The sequence below is a fragment of the Solanum verrucosum genome, unplaced genomic scaffold (assembly GCF_900185275.1).
Source record: "Solanum verrucosum unplaced genomic scaffold, falcon-dt-bn FXZP01000050.1, whole genome shotgun sequence".
Classification (NCBI taxonomy): Eukaryota; Viridiplantae; Streptophyta; class Magnoliopsida; order Solanales; family Solanaceae; genus Solanum; species Solanum verrucosum.
Window position 1 is genome coordinate 3,010,799 of NW_026020020.1, and position 15,229 is coordinate 3,026,027.

The following is a 15,229-nucleotide window of genomic DNA, read 5'->3' on the forward strand; positions in this document are numbered from 1 at the left end:
TTCCGACACACTAACTTGGATAGGTTACCACGTTCCGGCATAAACACGGGATCGGTTGCCACGTTCCGGCATAAATATGGGATCAGTTGCCACATTCCGGCATAAACATTGGATCGGGTACCGCGTTCAGGTATGCTAACAGTTTGGGTGTGGGTTCCATGAGAGGACCATTGAATTGGGTTCCGTGAGAGAATCATTAAATTGTGTTGTGTATATACTTGTGATGATTACGTTCATATCTAATGATGATTGATATTGGAAGACGGTATGCTGCTCTAAAATGATAACCATTGATCCTGAAAAGATGACTAAAATTGTATATGTTCGGTATATGCCTGTTTTATTATGTTGTGGTTACTTGCATGTGTTTCACTTATTGGGATAGATGCGTGATCCTACCAGTACATTGTGGTTGTGTACTTGCTTGTTCTTTGTTGAGTACAGGGCAACTTCAGGCGGCTATTGATAGACCTCAACTAAGTGACTATTGAGCACGACCGGATTCAAGGGTGAGTCAGTTCTTTCAAGCTGTCATGGATCTCTCTTGTTTAAGTCCACTCCTTTCGAACTCAAACTATTTGTTTAAGGTGTTGTTTAGTTTCGAGGTTGTACTCCTTGTTCTTAGACTTGTTGTTAGTAGAGGTTCGGTAAAATGACTTTCAAGTTCTAGGGGTTGAATTTCCGCATTAGTTGGTTAGTTAATTGTTTAAACCTTTAGAATTTATGGGGACTCCATTTTTATTGTCATTTAAACATGCTTCTATATCTTTAAATGCCTTAGTTTTTATAAAATTTGTTAGTTGGGTTGTAGTAATGGTTCTCCACCAGAGGGTTAGTGTGGGTGCTAATCACGACAGTCTGAGTTGTGACAAAGTTTGTATCAGAGCCCTAGGTTCGTTGATCTCATTGTACCAAAATGAGTCTAGTAGAGTTTTGTGGAACGGTACGATGACCTCCGTACTTTTCTTCGAGAGGCTATAGGACTTTAGGAAAAACTCACTTCTTTCTACTCTTTCGTGCTATAACTTGAATCCAATTGGTATCTGGGTGATACAAATTGCATCTTTCCTCCTTCACTCTATAGTCCGAACTAGAGCAACAAAAATGGTAACACTATCACTAGCAAGAGATGATGTGTATGGACTGCCAACAATTGAATGGGGCCACCATTCAGAACAAGTATTCATTGCCTCAGATAGATGACCTTTTGACCAATTGCAAGGTGCATCGATTTTCTCTAAGATTGATTCAAGATATGGTTACCATCAGTTAAAGATTGATGCAGTTAAGAATTGGGTTCGACCAAGTTTTGTGATTGAAATTAGTAGTTTTGTGGGGCTTGCTAGCTACTATGGTCGCTTGTGGTATGAGTTGAGTCCAATTCGTATCTCGCTATTCCAATTGGTATCTCAACGAAGTGAACTAGACAACGTAGTCACGGTTGGAGGGACACAAGCAAGTTAATTAGAACTGAGAAGGTTCCAATTGGTATCTAGCTTTAGAGGCTGTATAAGGCATAGATGATCAGTTATAGTCATCTATGGAACAAACTAATTAAGGAATTTGGACTTGTCTGCAAATTGTAACTGTTTGAGTGTTGTGAAACTTGTTGTGAAAATAAAGTCATCACGAGATTAGGTGCAAGGTTCTATATAAATTACGATGTGGTTCGTAAGAGAGAAATTTGGACGCGTGTTACGACCAACTGATAACCGTGTGAGAGTCTGGGTATATCCTGGGGACGAGGATGTTGTAGTGTTGAAGTAACGTAAAGGGATTTTGGAGCGTGTAACATTGGGTTGACTCGAAATAGGCAACAATTATCATAGCTAAGGAGATTGAGTACTCTAAAAAATGTATGTGTTATAGCTAGGAACCTTTGGGAGAAATTGGGAAAGAAAAGAAACCCAGAAAAATTATTGGCAGGGATTCTGTTTTCGTTATGGCCGCTAGGGAGGGATTTTCCCACTAAGGCGCGACCTCCAGTGCGGGAATTTTTCCACCACAGCGGGACAGGGCGAGACAGAATCTTTGGCCAGTCTCTCTTGTTTTCCCCTATTAACGATTATGGACCCCGAATCGTACCCGAGCTTACCCCTGCGATCTAATTCAGGGTTCAGCAATCGAATATAAGTTATAAGGTGTGTAAATTATGGAGAACCTGGGAATATGAGGAGTAAATCACTGAGGCCGGTGAAATGGAAATGCAGGTAGATGAGTAGTGCAGTCAGGCGAAGAGGTTGCTCGTCAAGAAGACAGGGATCAGTTTTATGTTTTTTCGAGTAAGACCAAGTTTGAGGGTGTGATGCAGTGGTCCCAAGAGCAACTTTTGTTTGTGCCCGGATGGTTATTGTTTGGTTTGATCCGGGTTCTACTTATTCGTATGTGTTAGTTCAATTGCCTCAGGATTTGATGTGGTTTGTGATATACTTGATTCCCCATCCATGTTTCTACCCCAGTTGAAGAGTCAGTCATAGTCACCCATGTGTATCGTGTTGTCATGTTATGGTTATGGATTTTAAGATTTAGGTTGATTTGGTTATGCCGGATACGACTAACTTGATATAATCATAGGCATGACTTGATTGTCCCCCTTTTATACCGGGCTTAATTGTAATACTAAGTCGGTAACTCTAGAGATCCCTGATATGGAAAGATTAGAGTGGGAAGGGGTGTACAAGCCTAAGCTACCTAAGATCATATCCTCCATTTGGGCTAGGAAACTGGTAGGGCAGGGTTGTTTGGCTTATTTGGCTCATGTTTGGGATGTTAAGGTTGAGTCTCCCTCTATTGAGTCTGTTCGTGTGGTGTCTGAGTTTAAGGAAGTTTTTCCTATGGATGTGTCTGGTATGCCTTCAGATAGAAATATAGGTTGCTGCATTGACTTGAAAACTGGCACTTTCCCATTACCATCCCTCAGTATCGTATGGCTCCAGCATAATGAAGGGATTTTAAGGCTCAAATCCAAGAGCTTCTTGATAAAGGGTTCATCCGTCCTAGTGTTTCCAAGTTCGGTGCTCCTGTCTTGTTTGATAAGCAGAATGAGGGTATTATGAGGACTGATGATTTTATATTAATCCATAAGGGAGTGGATTAATACCAGAACGACAAGTTTACGGTTAAAGAAAGTTCCACTGAGTATACTCGGGTGAAGGAAATTGAAGATTTTAGTAAGAAAGTGCGTACCAAGATTGGGTTAGTCCTTTAATTTTGATGAGTATACCTGAGTTTGAGGAGTCGTGTTGACGAAAAGGTTGACTTCGTAGTTATAGCCAGGGCATAATGGTAATAAGAGTTCGTGGTGGATTGTGACGGGATGCAAATATATAATAAGATTGTGGGTTAAGTTAAATTTGTATAGTAATTACGACTTGCGCGTATTTAAGGTTGTGGTTTTCTAATACTTGGTGAGTAATGTGGTTGTAAGGAAAATTATAAGAGAGGGTAGGGCACCACTCGAATAGAATATTAAAGAGATAGAGTAATTATGAAGAAAAATAGTAGGATGTAGTACATGAATATTTTATTTGATTGCAAGGCTAAAGAGATATCTTTAGAGGGGTAGATAATTGGGTTTAGAGACGCGTGATCCTACCAGTACACTGTGGTTGTGTATTGATACTATACTTGCTTGTTCTTTGTTGAGTACAGGGCATCTTCAGGCGACTATTGATAGACCTCAACTAAGTGACTATTGAGCGTGACCGGATTCAAGGGTGAGCCAGTTCTTTTAAGTCCACTCCTTTCGGACTCAAACTATTTGTTTAAGGTGTTTTTTAGTTTTGGGGTTGTACCCCTTGTTCTTGGACTTGTCGTTAATAGAGTTTTGTTACAATGACTTTCAGGTTCTAGGAGTTGAATTTTTGCATTAGTTGGTCAGTTAATTGTTTATACCTTTGAATTTTATGGGGGACTCCATTTTCATTGTCATTTAAATCTTCTTCCGTATCTTTATATGCCTTAGTTTTTATAAAATTTGCTAGTTGGGTTGCAATAATGGTTCTCCCACCGGAGGGTTAGTGTGGGTGACAATCACGACGATCTGGGCCGTGAAAAAATTGGTATCAGAGCCCTAGGTTAGTTGATCTTATTGTACCAAAACGAGTCTAGTAGAGTCTTGTGGAATGGTACGATGACTTCTGTACTTTTCTTGGAGAGGCTATAGGACTTTAGGAAAAACTCACTTCTTTCTACTCTTTCGTGCTATGACTTGATACAAATTGGTATCTGTGTGATACAAATTGGTATCTTTCCTCCGAAATCTATGGTTTGGACTATAGCAACAAAAGTGGTAACACCATCACTAGCAAGAGATGATGTGTATGGACTATCGACAGTTGGATAGGGTCACCATTAAGAACAATCCATTGCGTCGGATAGATGACCTTTTGACCAATTTCAAGGTGCATCCATTTTCTCTAAGACTGATTTAAGATCTTGTTACCATCAGTTAAAGATTAAGGCGGTTAAGAATTGGGTTCGACCAAGTTCTGTGATTGAAATTAGCAGTTTTATAGGGCTCACTAGCTACTATTGTCGCTTGTGGTATTAGTTGAGTACAATTGGTATCTCCCGATTCCAATTGTATCTCAACGAAGTGAACTAGGCGTCGTAGTCACTATTGGAGGGACACAAGCAAGTTAATTGGAACTGAGAAGGTTCTAATTGGTATCTGGCCTTATAGGCCGTATAAGGCATAGATGATCAGTAGTCGTCTATGGAACAAACTAATTAAGGAATTTGGACTTGTCTGCAAGTTGTAACTGCTTGAGAGTCGTGAAACTTGTTGTGAAAATAAAGTCATCACGAGATTAGGTGCAAGGGTCTAGATAAATTACGATGTGGTTTGTAAGAGAGAAATCTGGACGTGCATTGCGACTAATTGATAACTATGTGAGAGTCTGAGTATATCCTAGGGACGAGGATGTTGTAGTTTTGAAGTAATGTAAAGGGATTTTTGAGCGTGTATCGTTGGGTTGACTCGGGGTAGGCAACGATCATCCTAGCTAAGGGGATTGTGTACTCTAAAAATGCATGTGTTATAGCTGGGAACCTTTGGGGGAAATTGGGAAAGAAAAGAAACCCATAAAAATTGTTGGCAAGGATTCAATTTCCATTATAGCCGCTGGGGCGGAATTTTCCCACCAAGGCAAAACCGCCAGTGCGGGATTTCTCCCACCAGAGCGGGACAGGGTGAGACAGAATCTCAGCCCAGTCTCCCCTGTTTTCCTCTAGTCATAATTATGAACCCCGAATCATACCCGAACTAACCCCCATGATCTAATTCAGTGTTCAACAATTGAATATAAGTTATAAGGTGTGTTAAATTGTGGAGAACCTGGGAATATAAGGAGTAAATCAGTGAGGCCGAGAAAATTGTAATACAGGTAGATGAGTAGTGCAGCCAGGCGAAGAGGTTGCTCGTCTAGGGGACATGGCTCAATTTTATGTTTTTCGGTAAGACCGAGTTTGAGGGTGTGATGCAGTGGTCACAAGAGCTACTTTTTTTATGCCCGGATGGCTATTGTTTTGTTTGATCCGGGTTCTACTTATTCGTATGTGTTAGTTCAATTGCCTCGGGATTTGATATGGGTTGTGATATACTTGATGCCCCCATCCATGTTTCTACCCAGTTGAAAAGTCAGTCATATTCACCTATGTGTATCGTGTTGTCCTATTGTGGTTATGTACTTTTAGATTTGGGTTGATTTGGTTATGTTGAATATGACTGACTTGATATAATCTTAGGCATGACTTGATTGTCCCCCTATTATATCAGGCTTAATTGTAATACTAAGTCAGTAATTCTAGAGATCCCTGGTAGGGAAAAATTAGAGTGGGAAGGGATGTACAAGCCTAAGCTAGCGAAGATCATATCCTCCATTCGGGCTAGGGAACTGGTAGGGCAGGGTTGTTTGGCTTATTTGGCTCATGTTTGGGATGTTGAGGTTGAGTCCCCCTCTATTAAGTCTGTTCCTGTGGTGTCTGAGTTTAAGGAATTTTTTCCTATGGATGTGTCTGGTATGCCTCCGGATAGAAATATAGATTTCTGCATTGACTTGAAAACTGGCCCTTTCCCCATTTCCATCCCTCCATATCGTATGGCTCCAGTAGAATTAAGAGAGCTTAAGGCTCAAATCCAAGAGCTTCTTGATAAAGGGTTCATCCGTCCTAGTGTTTCCAAGTGGGGTGCTCCTATCTTGTTTGTTAAGCAGAAGGAGGGCAGTATGAGGAATGATGATTTTATCTTAATCAATAAGGGAGTGAATTAATACCAGAATGACAAGCTTATGGATAAAGAAAATTCCATTGAGTATACCCAGGTGAAGGAAATTGATGATTTTAGTAAGAAAGTGCGTACCAAGATTGGGTTAGTCCTTTAAATTTGTTGAGTGTACTTGAGTTTGAGGTGTCGTGTTGATGTAAAGGTTGACTTCGTAATTATAGTCAGGCCTAATAGGGCATAATGGTAATAAGAGTTCGTTGTGGATTGTGACGGGATGCAATTATATAATAAGATTGTGGGTTGAGCGAAATTTGTATAGTAATTACGACTTGCGAGTATCTAAGGTTGTGGTTTTCTAATACTTGGTGAGTAACGTGGTTGTATTGAAAATTATAAGAGATGGTAGGACACAACTCGAATAGAATGTTAAATAGCTAGATTTATAATGAAGAAAAATAGTGGGATGTAGTACAACCTTTAGAGAGAGACTAGGGAAAGAATATTTTATTTGATTGCAAGGCTAAATAGATGTCTTTAGAGGGGTAGATAATTAGATTCATAGACGCGTGATCCTACCAGTACACTATGGTTGTGTACTGATACTGCATTTGCTTGTTATTTGTTGAGTACAGAGCATCTTTAGGCGGCTACTGATATACTTCAGCTAAGTTACTATTGAGCATGACCGGATTCAAGGGTGAGCCAGTTCTTTCAAGCTTCCATGGATCTCTCTTGTTTAAGTCCACTCCTTTCGGACTCAGACTATTTATTTAAGGTGTTGTTTAGTTTCGGGGTTGTACCCCTTGTTCTTAGACTTGTCGTTAGTAGAGTTTTGTTACAATGACTTTCAGGTTCTAGGGGTTGAATTTCTGCATTAGTTGGTTAGTTAATTGTTTAAACCTTTGGAGTTTATAGGGACTCCATTTTTATTGTCATTTAAACCTGCTTCCGTATCTTTAAATGCTTTAGTTTTTATAAAATTTGTTTGTTGGGTTGTAGTAACGGGTCTCCCATTGGAGGGTTAGTGTGGGTACCAATCACGATGGTCTGAGTCTTGACAGAACTAGAATAATTATAATGGAGAATGATTTCTGCCCATTAGTGACGAAAGTTATCTTTTCCCTTTTGATAAAAAATATTTCCGCATTTTCTACAATTCAAGGTAACACAAAACACTGAAATATAATTTAATTAAGGAAAAAAATTCTAGGAATAAATTCTGCCACATAAAATACACCAAGACTTGAACTTTTCTAAATGAAAAATATGCCACAAGGTAGCAATTGTTTTTACTAACCTTCTGGATAAACAAAAACTATAAGACATGAGCTCAACCCAAAAAATTGGATACACACTGCTAATCTCAAGTTATTTATTCATCCTTCAATTGTACAACCACATATAGTATGTTACACTTATGACTTACATAAACATAAATTCATTGCCATTTATGTACTGTAAAAGGTGAATCTAGTTAACCATAAAACTTAATGAACTTTCAATTTAACCAATGTTGGTTCCTACATTTCCTAAAACAATCACTACCAACAAAGTACAAGACGCAAATTCAGAATTTTAAGAGAAACAACTACTCAAATAAAAGAAACTTCAAAAAAAAAAACAAAGATTAAGAAATCGAACCATCTCTTGAGAGAGGGGATTGATGCCAGTGAGGTTACATTGTTGTACAATGATGTTTTGAAGCTGATAAATCTGGCTAAAGAGGATTTCCTTCTGCCAGTCGAACAAGCTCGAGAACAGCATCGTAGGACTTGTCAAGGCCAGTTGTAATTGATTTTCCATTGTAGACTCCGCCAATCGAAATATCGACCAACCTCGAAGCAATAGATTGAACCGATTCATGCATCAGATTCAACAAGCAATTGAAGAAGATGAGCAAAGCTAAAATCCATCAGGATCAGTTCTAGGGTTTTCACAGCTATGTAAATGGGGGGAAGAAGAGGAGGTGGGGAACAAAATATTTTTTGTGTTGTCTCTTTGCTGATAGTGAACCAATGAACTTTGATGAAGCTGCTACTGACAAAAGGTGGAGACAAGCTATGGAGGAGGAGATCCAGTCAATAGAGAAGAACAACACTTGGGAGTTAACAACTCTTCCCAAGGACCATCGAGCAATTGGAGTCAAATGGGTATACAAGACGAAGAAAAATGCCCATGTACAGGTAGAGAGATACAAGGCAAGACTTGTGGCTAAACGCTAAAAACAAAGGCATGGCATCGATTATGACGATGTCTATGCACCTGTTACCCACATGGAGACAATCTATCTATTGATCTCTTTAGCGGCGTAAATGAAGTGGAAGATCCATCAACTAGATGTCAAATCACCATTCTTGAAGAATCTAGTTGATGGATCTTCCATTCAAGAATGATGATTCGACATCTAGTTGATGGATCTTCCACTTCATTTGCACCGCTAAGGAGATCAATAGTGGATTGTCTTCATGCGGGCAACAGGCGCATAAACTTCGTCATAGTCGATGCCATGCCTTTGTTTGTAGCCTTTAACCACAAGTCTTGCCTTGTATATCTCTACCTCTCCATGGGCATTTCTCTTCATCTTGTATACCCATTTGACTCCAATTGCTCTATGGTCCTTGGGAAGAGTTGTTAACTCCCAAGTGTTCGAAGTGTTGTTCTTCTCTATTGACTGGATCTCCTCCTCCATGGCTTGTCTCCACCTTTTGTCAGTAACAACTTCATCAAAGTTCATTGGTTCACTATCAGCAAAGAGACAACACAAAAATTGTTTTGTTCCCCACCTCCTCTTCTTCCCCCCATTTACATAGCTGTGAAAACCCTAGAACTGATCCTGATGGATTTTAGCTTTGTTCCTCTTCTTCAATTTCTTGTTGAATCTGATGCATGAATCGGTTCCATCTATTGCTTTGAGGTCGGTTGGAATTTTGATTGGCGGAGTGTACAATGGAAAATCAATTACAACTGGCCTTGACCAGTCCTACAACGTTGTTTTCAAGCTTGTTCGACTCACAGAAGGAAATCCTCTGTAGCCAGATTTATCAGCTCCAAAACATTGTTGTACAACAATGTAACCTTACTGGCATCAATCCCCTCTCTCAAAAGATGGTTCATTTTCTTAATCTTTGTTTTTTTTTGGAAGTTTCTTTTATTTGAGTACTTGTTTCTCTTAAAATTCTGAATTTCCGTCTTGTACTTTGTTGGTAGTGATTGTTTTAGGAAATGTAGGAACTAGCATTGGTTAAGTTGACAGTTCATTAAGTTTTATGGTTAACTAAATTCACCTTTTACAGTACATAAATGGTAATGAATTTATGTTTATGTAAGTATTAAGTGTAACATACTATATGTGGCTGTACAATTGAAGGATTAATAAATAACTTGAGATTAACAATGTGTATCCAATTTTTTGGGTTGAGGAATAACATGTATTATAGTTTCTGTTTATCCAGAAGGTTAGTAAAAACAATTGCTACCTTGTGGCATATTTTGCATTCAGAAAAGTTAAAGTCTTGGGTGTATTTTATGTGGCAGAATTTATTCCCAGAATTTTTTTCCCTTAATTAAATTATATTTCAGTGTTTTGTGTTACTGTGAATTGTGGAAAATGCGTCCTCTAAGGAAAGTATTTTTTTTATCAAAAGGGTAAAGATAACTTCCGTCACTAATGGGCAGAAGTCATTCTCCATTATAATTATTCTAGTTCTTAGTCCATATTATCTGTTCCAATCAGTACATAGACTGTTTTTAACTTTCGATACTCAAAGTTATCACCAAAAATGCTATCTCATACCCCATATAATTATTGTACATTATACTATTTACAAAACAGAACATGGGGGTACTGTGACTTATAGTAAAACATCTTTCTTGTTTGAAACTTGGTAGATAAACTCGGAGCAAATTTTGCGGGTTACCTTTCATGATTCCAAATTTTTGTTGGTTTTTTATTTCAGAATATGAAATTGCATCCTCAATATATGGGCTGAAGAATGGACAATATTGTTCAAAATTCAGATATATTTTGATGAAAGAATAAATATTGATGATTTCCGAAGATGTACATTGATATTTAACATATTATCAAAAATATGTAAATGTTTATTTGAATTTATATATTATATAAAATAATTTATTCGTCATGTCAAATATTTTTAATGGTAAATTAAGAAGAATAAGAAGAAGAAGAATTATAATGATAATTTTAAACTATGTTTAGTGTGGGGTCCATATTTAAGAGGAATATAAAATAATTTATTTTGTCATAAAAAAATTATTTTAATGATTAATGTAGTTGAGTGATTTTTAAAGATAAAAATATTAAGTTGATGGATTTTATTGATACAAAACAAAATTTAAGGATTAGATAATTTCTCATAGTTCAATGATCTTTTAAGATATTGACTCCTTTTATCTCTTTCTCCGAATAATAAAGAAATTATGTTGGCACACTTTCTGTCTCCCTAAGGTAGAAGGAGGTGTTGGTTTCAGGTCCATTTTTGATGTTTCTAATGCTTTATTTTGTAAATTGTGGTGAAATTTAAGAAGTAAACCATCACCATGGAGAGGCTTTATGATTAACAAGTATTGCAAAAAGCTACACCCTGTTGTGGCTCAATGTAGCAGTGCCTCCCCCATCTAGAAGAAAATAGTTTTTCTCAAGGAGCTCATAGAACATCAAATGTGGTGGAAAATTGAGAAAGGGGATGCTAGTTTCTGGTATGACAATTGGACCACCATGGGGGCTCTATATCACATCCTTCAAGAAGAAGGAGAGGAAGAAATTGAAGTAAAAATATTCACTGATGCACAGGGGTGGGATGAGCAGAAGCTGAGAGACCATATTCCGGAAGATTATGTTATTTTTATTATTAAAAGGTTGCCACCACCAAAGCAAACTAGTAGAGTTCATAAGCCAGTTTGGATGCCTGAGGCCAGTGGTAATTTCTCTGTGAGAAGTGCATGGGAATATAATAGGCAGAAACATCAAGAGAAAGACATTTTTACATATATGTGGAGTAAAACACTGCCTTTTAAACAGTCTTTTCTTATATGGAGGATGTGGAAATTCAGAGTGCCTGTGGATGAAGTGGTGCAAAGCATGGGGATTAATCTTGTATCAAGATGTTAGTGCTCCATTCAACCTAAATCCGAGACTATGTCTCACCTTTTTCTAACCTCTTATACAGCTACAGAGTTGTGGAGATTGTTTGCTAATGTTGCAGGTATTAGTTTAGAAGGATTGCAACTATCACAAGTGGTGATTAAATGGTGGACAAGTGATTGTTGTCCAATTTTAAAGCCACTTATGAGATCTGTACCAACTGTTATCATATGGAATCCTTGGAAGAGGAGAAACAGTCCAAAACATGGCAGACCATCCTCTTACAACAACTTGGTTTTTAGGGTCAATTCAGATTTGTGGAAACTAGGGAGAACAATATATCCTAAACTACAAGATTTGTCAGCAAGATGGTCCGACATTGTAGCTTGCCTGGAGAAGCATAAACCAAAGCTATACTATCTCCCAGTGTGTTGGAAACAACCAAAAGGTATACTCAAGTGCAATACGGATGGTGCATCTAGAGGTAACCCAGGAAGAACTTCATATGGCTTTTGTCTAAGAAATTCTGTAGGCGATCTAGTCTATGCACAAGGAAAAGAAATACATGAAGGCACTAATCTAGAGGCAGTAGCAGTTGCAATAAGAGAGGCTTTAGCACACTGTGTTACGAAAGGAGTTATGCAAGTGTGTCTATAAACAGACTCCGAAGTTCTAATAAAAATTCTCACTAGAATATGGGAAGTGCCTTGGAGTATAGCAGTGATAATAGAAGATATTTGGGAACTGTATCAAGAATGTTATGTTCAGATCCAACATGTTTACAGAGAAGGAAATACTTTGGCTGATTATTTAGCCAATTTACCTTTTTTTAATCCAGACAGAATTGTCTATAATTATTTCGCAGAGTTACCAAGTCAAGCAAAAAAATTGTGAATTTAGACAAGCAACAATTACCCAATATCAGAATCAGAATGAGAATGATAGATAGAGAAGGAAAGGGGAGAAGGGACAATGCAATATCAATCATTTCATAAATTCGAGCAGAACCAATAATTTTATCATTGGAAAAAGAAGAAATAATAGCCCATGGTTTGCATTGAATTTTCAGAAAAAGAGTTACAAGAATAATTCTTCTCAACTTATAGATACAATAACAAGATGATGAAAATTTTCTCGAGAAAGTTGCAGATACAATTTCTCAGATTTAGCATTGGATTTTTACATCGAAAAAGGGGATACGACATAGATGCTACGCAAGAGAAAAATGAAAGTAATCACTTTGGAACTCAGCTAAGGAAGTCCCGACATTAAGACATCGATTTTGAATGGAAATGGTTGGTTGGCTGAGCTCAACTCTACAACACCTTTTGCACTTTATTGTTGAAGATGACAAATCCTTAGAAGAAGAAAAAGGGGTGTACAATGAAGATGTAGATGGAAAGGAACATACCATTAAAGCAAGAATGGTGAAGGTGGAGAAGACTGTACAATTTGCAGACAACATAGAGGGTTTCCTGGACCCTTCCAAAGGAAATTTGTTTCCAATTTGTTTTTGCTAGTTGTTCTTTTGTTTAATTTATTGTCCAACTACTTTTGGGCTAGTCAGACATTTTTTGTTACTTTTTTGAACTATTTTAGTAGTTTACATATATAAAATCAGCCCAATTGGGTAAAGTTATTTAAATAAAAAAAAGAAATTATGTTGCAGGCGAATAAAGTGCTGAAAACACCAAACAAATTGATCTCATTTGCATCAATCTTTTATGATTGAGCTCCTTGGCACCATATTTATATTCACAGACATATAACATATAAGTATTCAAAACTCAGCAAGTGAACTCCTAAACACAAGTTAAGAATATAGAATACGGGTACTCCTGCCATCCTAACTGAACCTCCACAACTACAACATGCATAAACTTAGTCCAACCTAATCAAGTTCACCAATCACAAGTTTCACAAAAAGACACTCAGAAGTTCACAAATAATAAATATATGCATTGCAATTAAATCTAATGTCAAGTATAGTGATGCATCTCTTACCTAGTGATATACATCCATTGTCTCTCAGTCCGAAATCCATGGGGGACATACCTGTTCATGCATCCATCTGGCGTACGATATGACCCTCGATAATAAAATCAGTCACGACGTGTGACACGTCCATAGATAATAGAATCAGTCGCAATGTGCAACACCTCCCTCAAATCATATCATCCATCGCAGCGCACGACACGTCCCTCAAAATGATACATCCTCTTTAATTTCTTATCCTTCCTCAATTCACATAACACTTGTCACAACCATATTTCAGAACCAATGCAAATGACATGTTCACACAAATAATGATGAGATGATAATTTTTATAAATAATAATGCACAATTCACAACATCACAATCGTGATACAACATCAACAATGAATCAGTAACCCTTTCAAACCATTCTCGACACATCACACATCAGTAATTAATCACATTGGCTTTTGTAACCCCTTTTTTATCATTAGAATTATTCAATACGGACAAGTCAACCCATCACCAAGTCATTACTCCCCAACACATACCACAAGGAAAAATGCAATTCTATACACTTTACAAGGGTTGAGAAATCCTCTTGCCTCAAATAATTGAACAATCACTCTGGGACTTGAGCCTTCCCCATTTGTTGGGCTTGCAAATTAATGTAATCTATTCAAATAAATAATCATAGTAAAATTTCAAAACTAGAAACACCCATATTACTATATGTCTAGCCTAGACTAAAAAACCCACCAAAATATATAATCAAGTTCCTAATCTTGATGCTAATTAACATGTCAAGCCTCATATTTCCTAATTTCAAGGTTAGGGTTAAATCTCAATTCCTCCAAATGTCATGAATATAATATTATTCATATAATACAATACATATAATAATAATTAATCATCTATCTCAATATATCAAAACTTGAATCATAATGTGATAAGTTTAAGAATATTTTCAACGGAAATTTGGATTAGGCCATCAGGATCCTTGGACCAGGAATTTAGCTTGCAAATTAGCCTATTTAAACAAAAATAAACATCATAATCAATTATCCTAATGAGTCGCCAATCATTGTCATCATTAATCCCTATTTACTATTTATAAGCATTATCTTATTGATCACCACAAATAATTTTGTCTTATTTCTGGCAAAACAACATCAACAAACATATAATGGCATTCACCCCCCCCCCCCTTTAATAACATTATTATACTAATGTAAGTGTCATATCCGAATTTCATATAAATAAAAAGAATTTAAGCTTCACTTAGCTCTTACCTAATGATGTGTGTGCCACCCCTTTGCTAGTCGTCCAACTCCCCCTCGCCTATTCCTTTATTTTTTATCTATTTTCTTTTCTAAATAAAATAATTATGTATTAAAAGTGACAAACCCTAGCAACTTATTCTAATAAATATGGGTCAAGTGGTATTAAATAAATTATGGGTTAGCTTATTGGCCACAAATTAAACGGAATAATAAAAACTAGTCGTCAATTAATTAATTATAGTTAAACGAATAGTTCAAAATTCCCAAACCAATTTCATAAATTAATCAGAAATGACTGGACCAACTATCGAAAGGGGTAAAATAGTAACCTTACAAAAATTTCCATAAATGACCTTCCGGATCATTACATTATCCACCACAAAAAACCATGTTCGTCCTCTAACATAATGAAGAAGAAGGAAGAATAATCGACGTTACCAAAAGCCTGAGTTATGATTTTTCAGAGTATGTATTCATCTCTCAAAGTGAGATCCTCCTTAAGACCATTTCATTAAGATCAACTACTAAGAACTATAATTTAGAACTAAAATTATAAATCAGGGGTGATTACCAAGCCAAAGACTAACCCATGAACCGAATCTAAACCAAAACCCACAGGACCGTAACACAATTATTAGGATG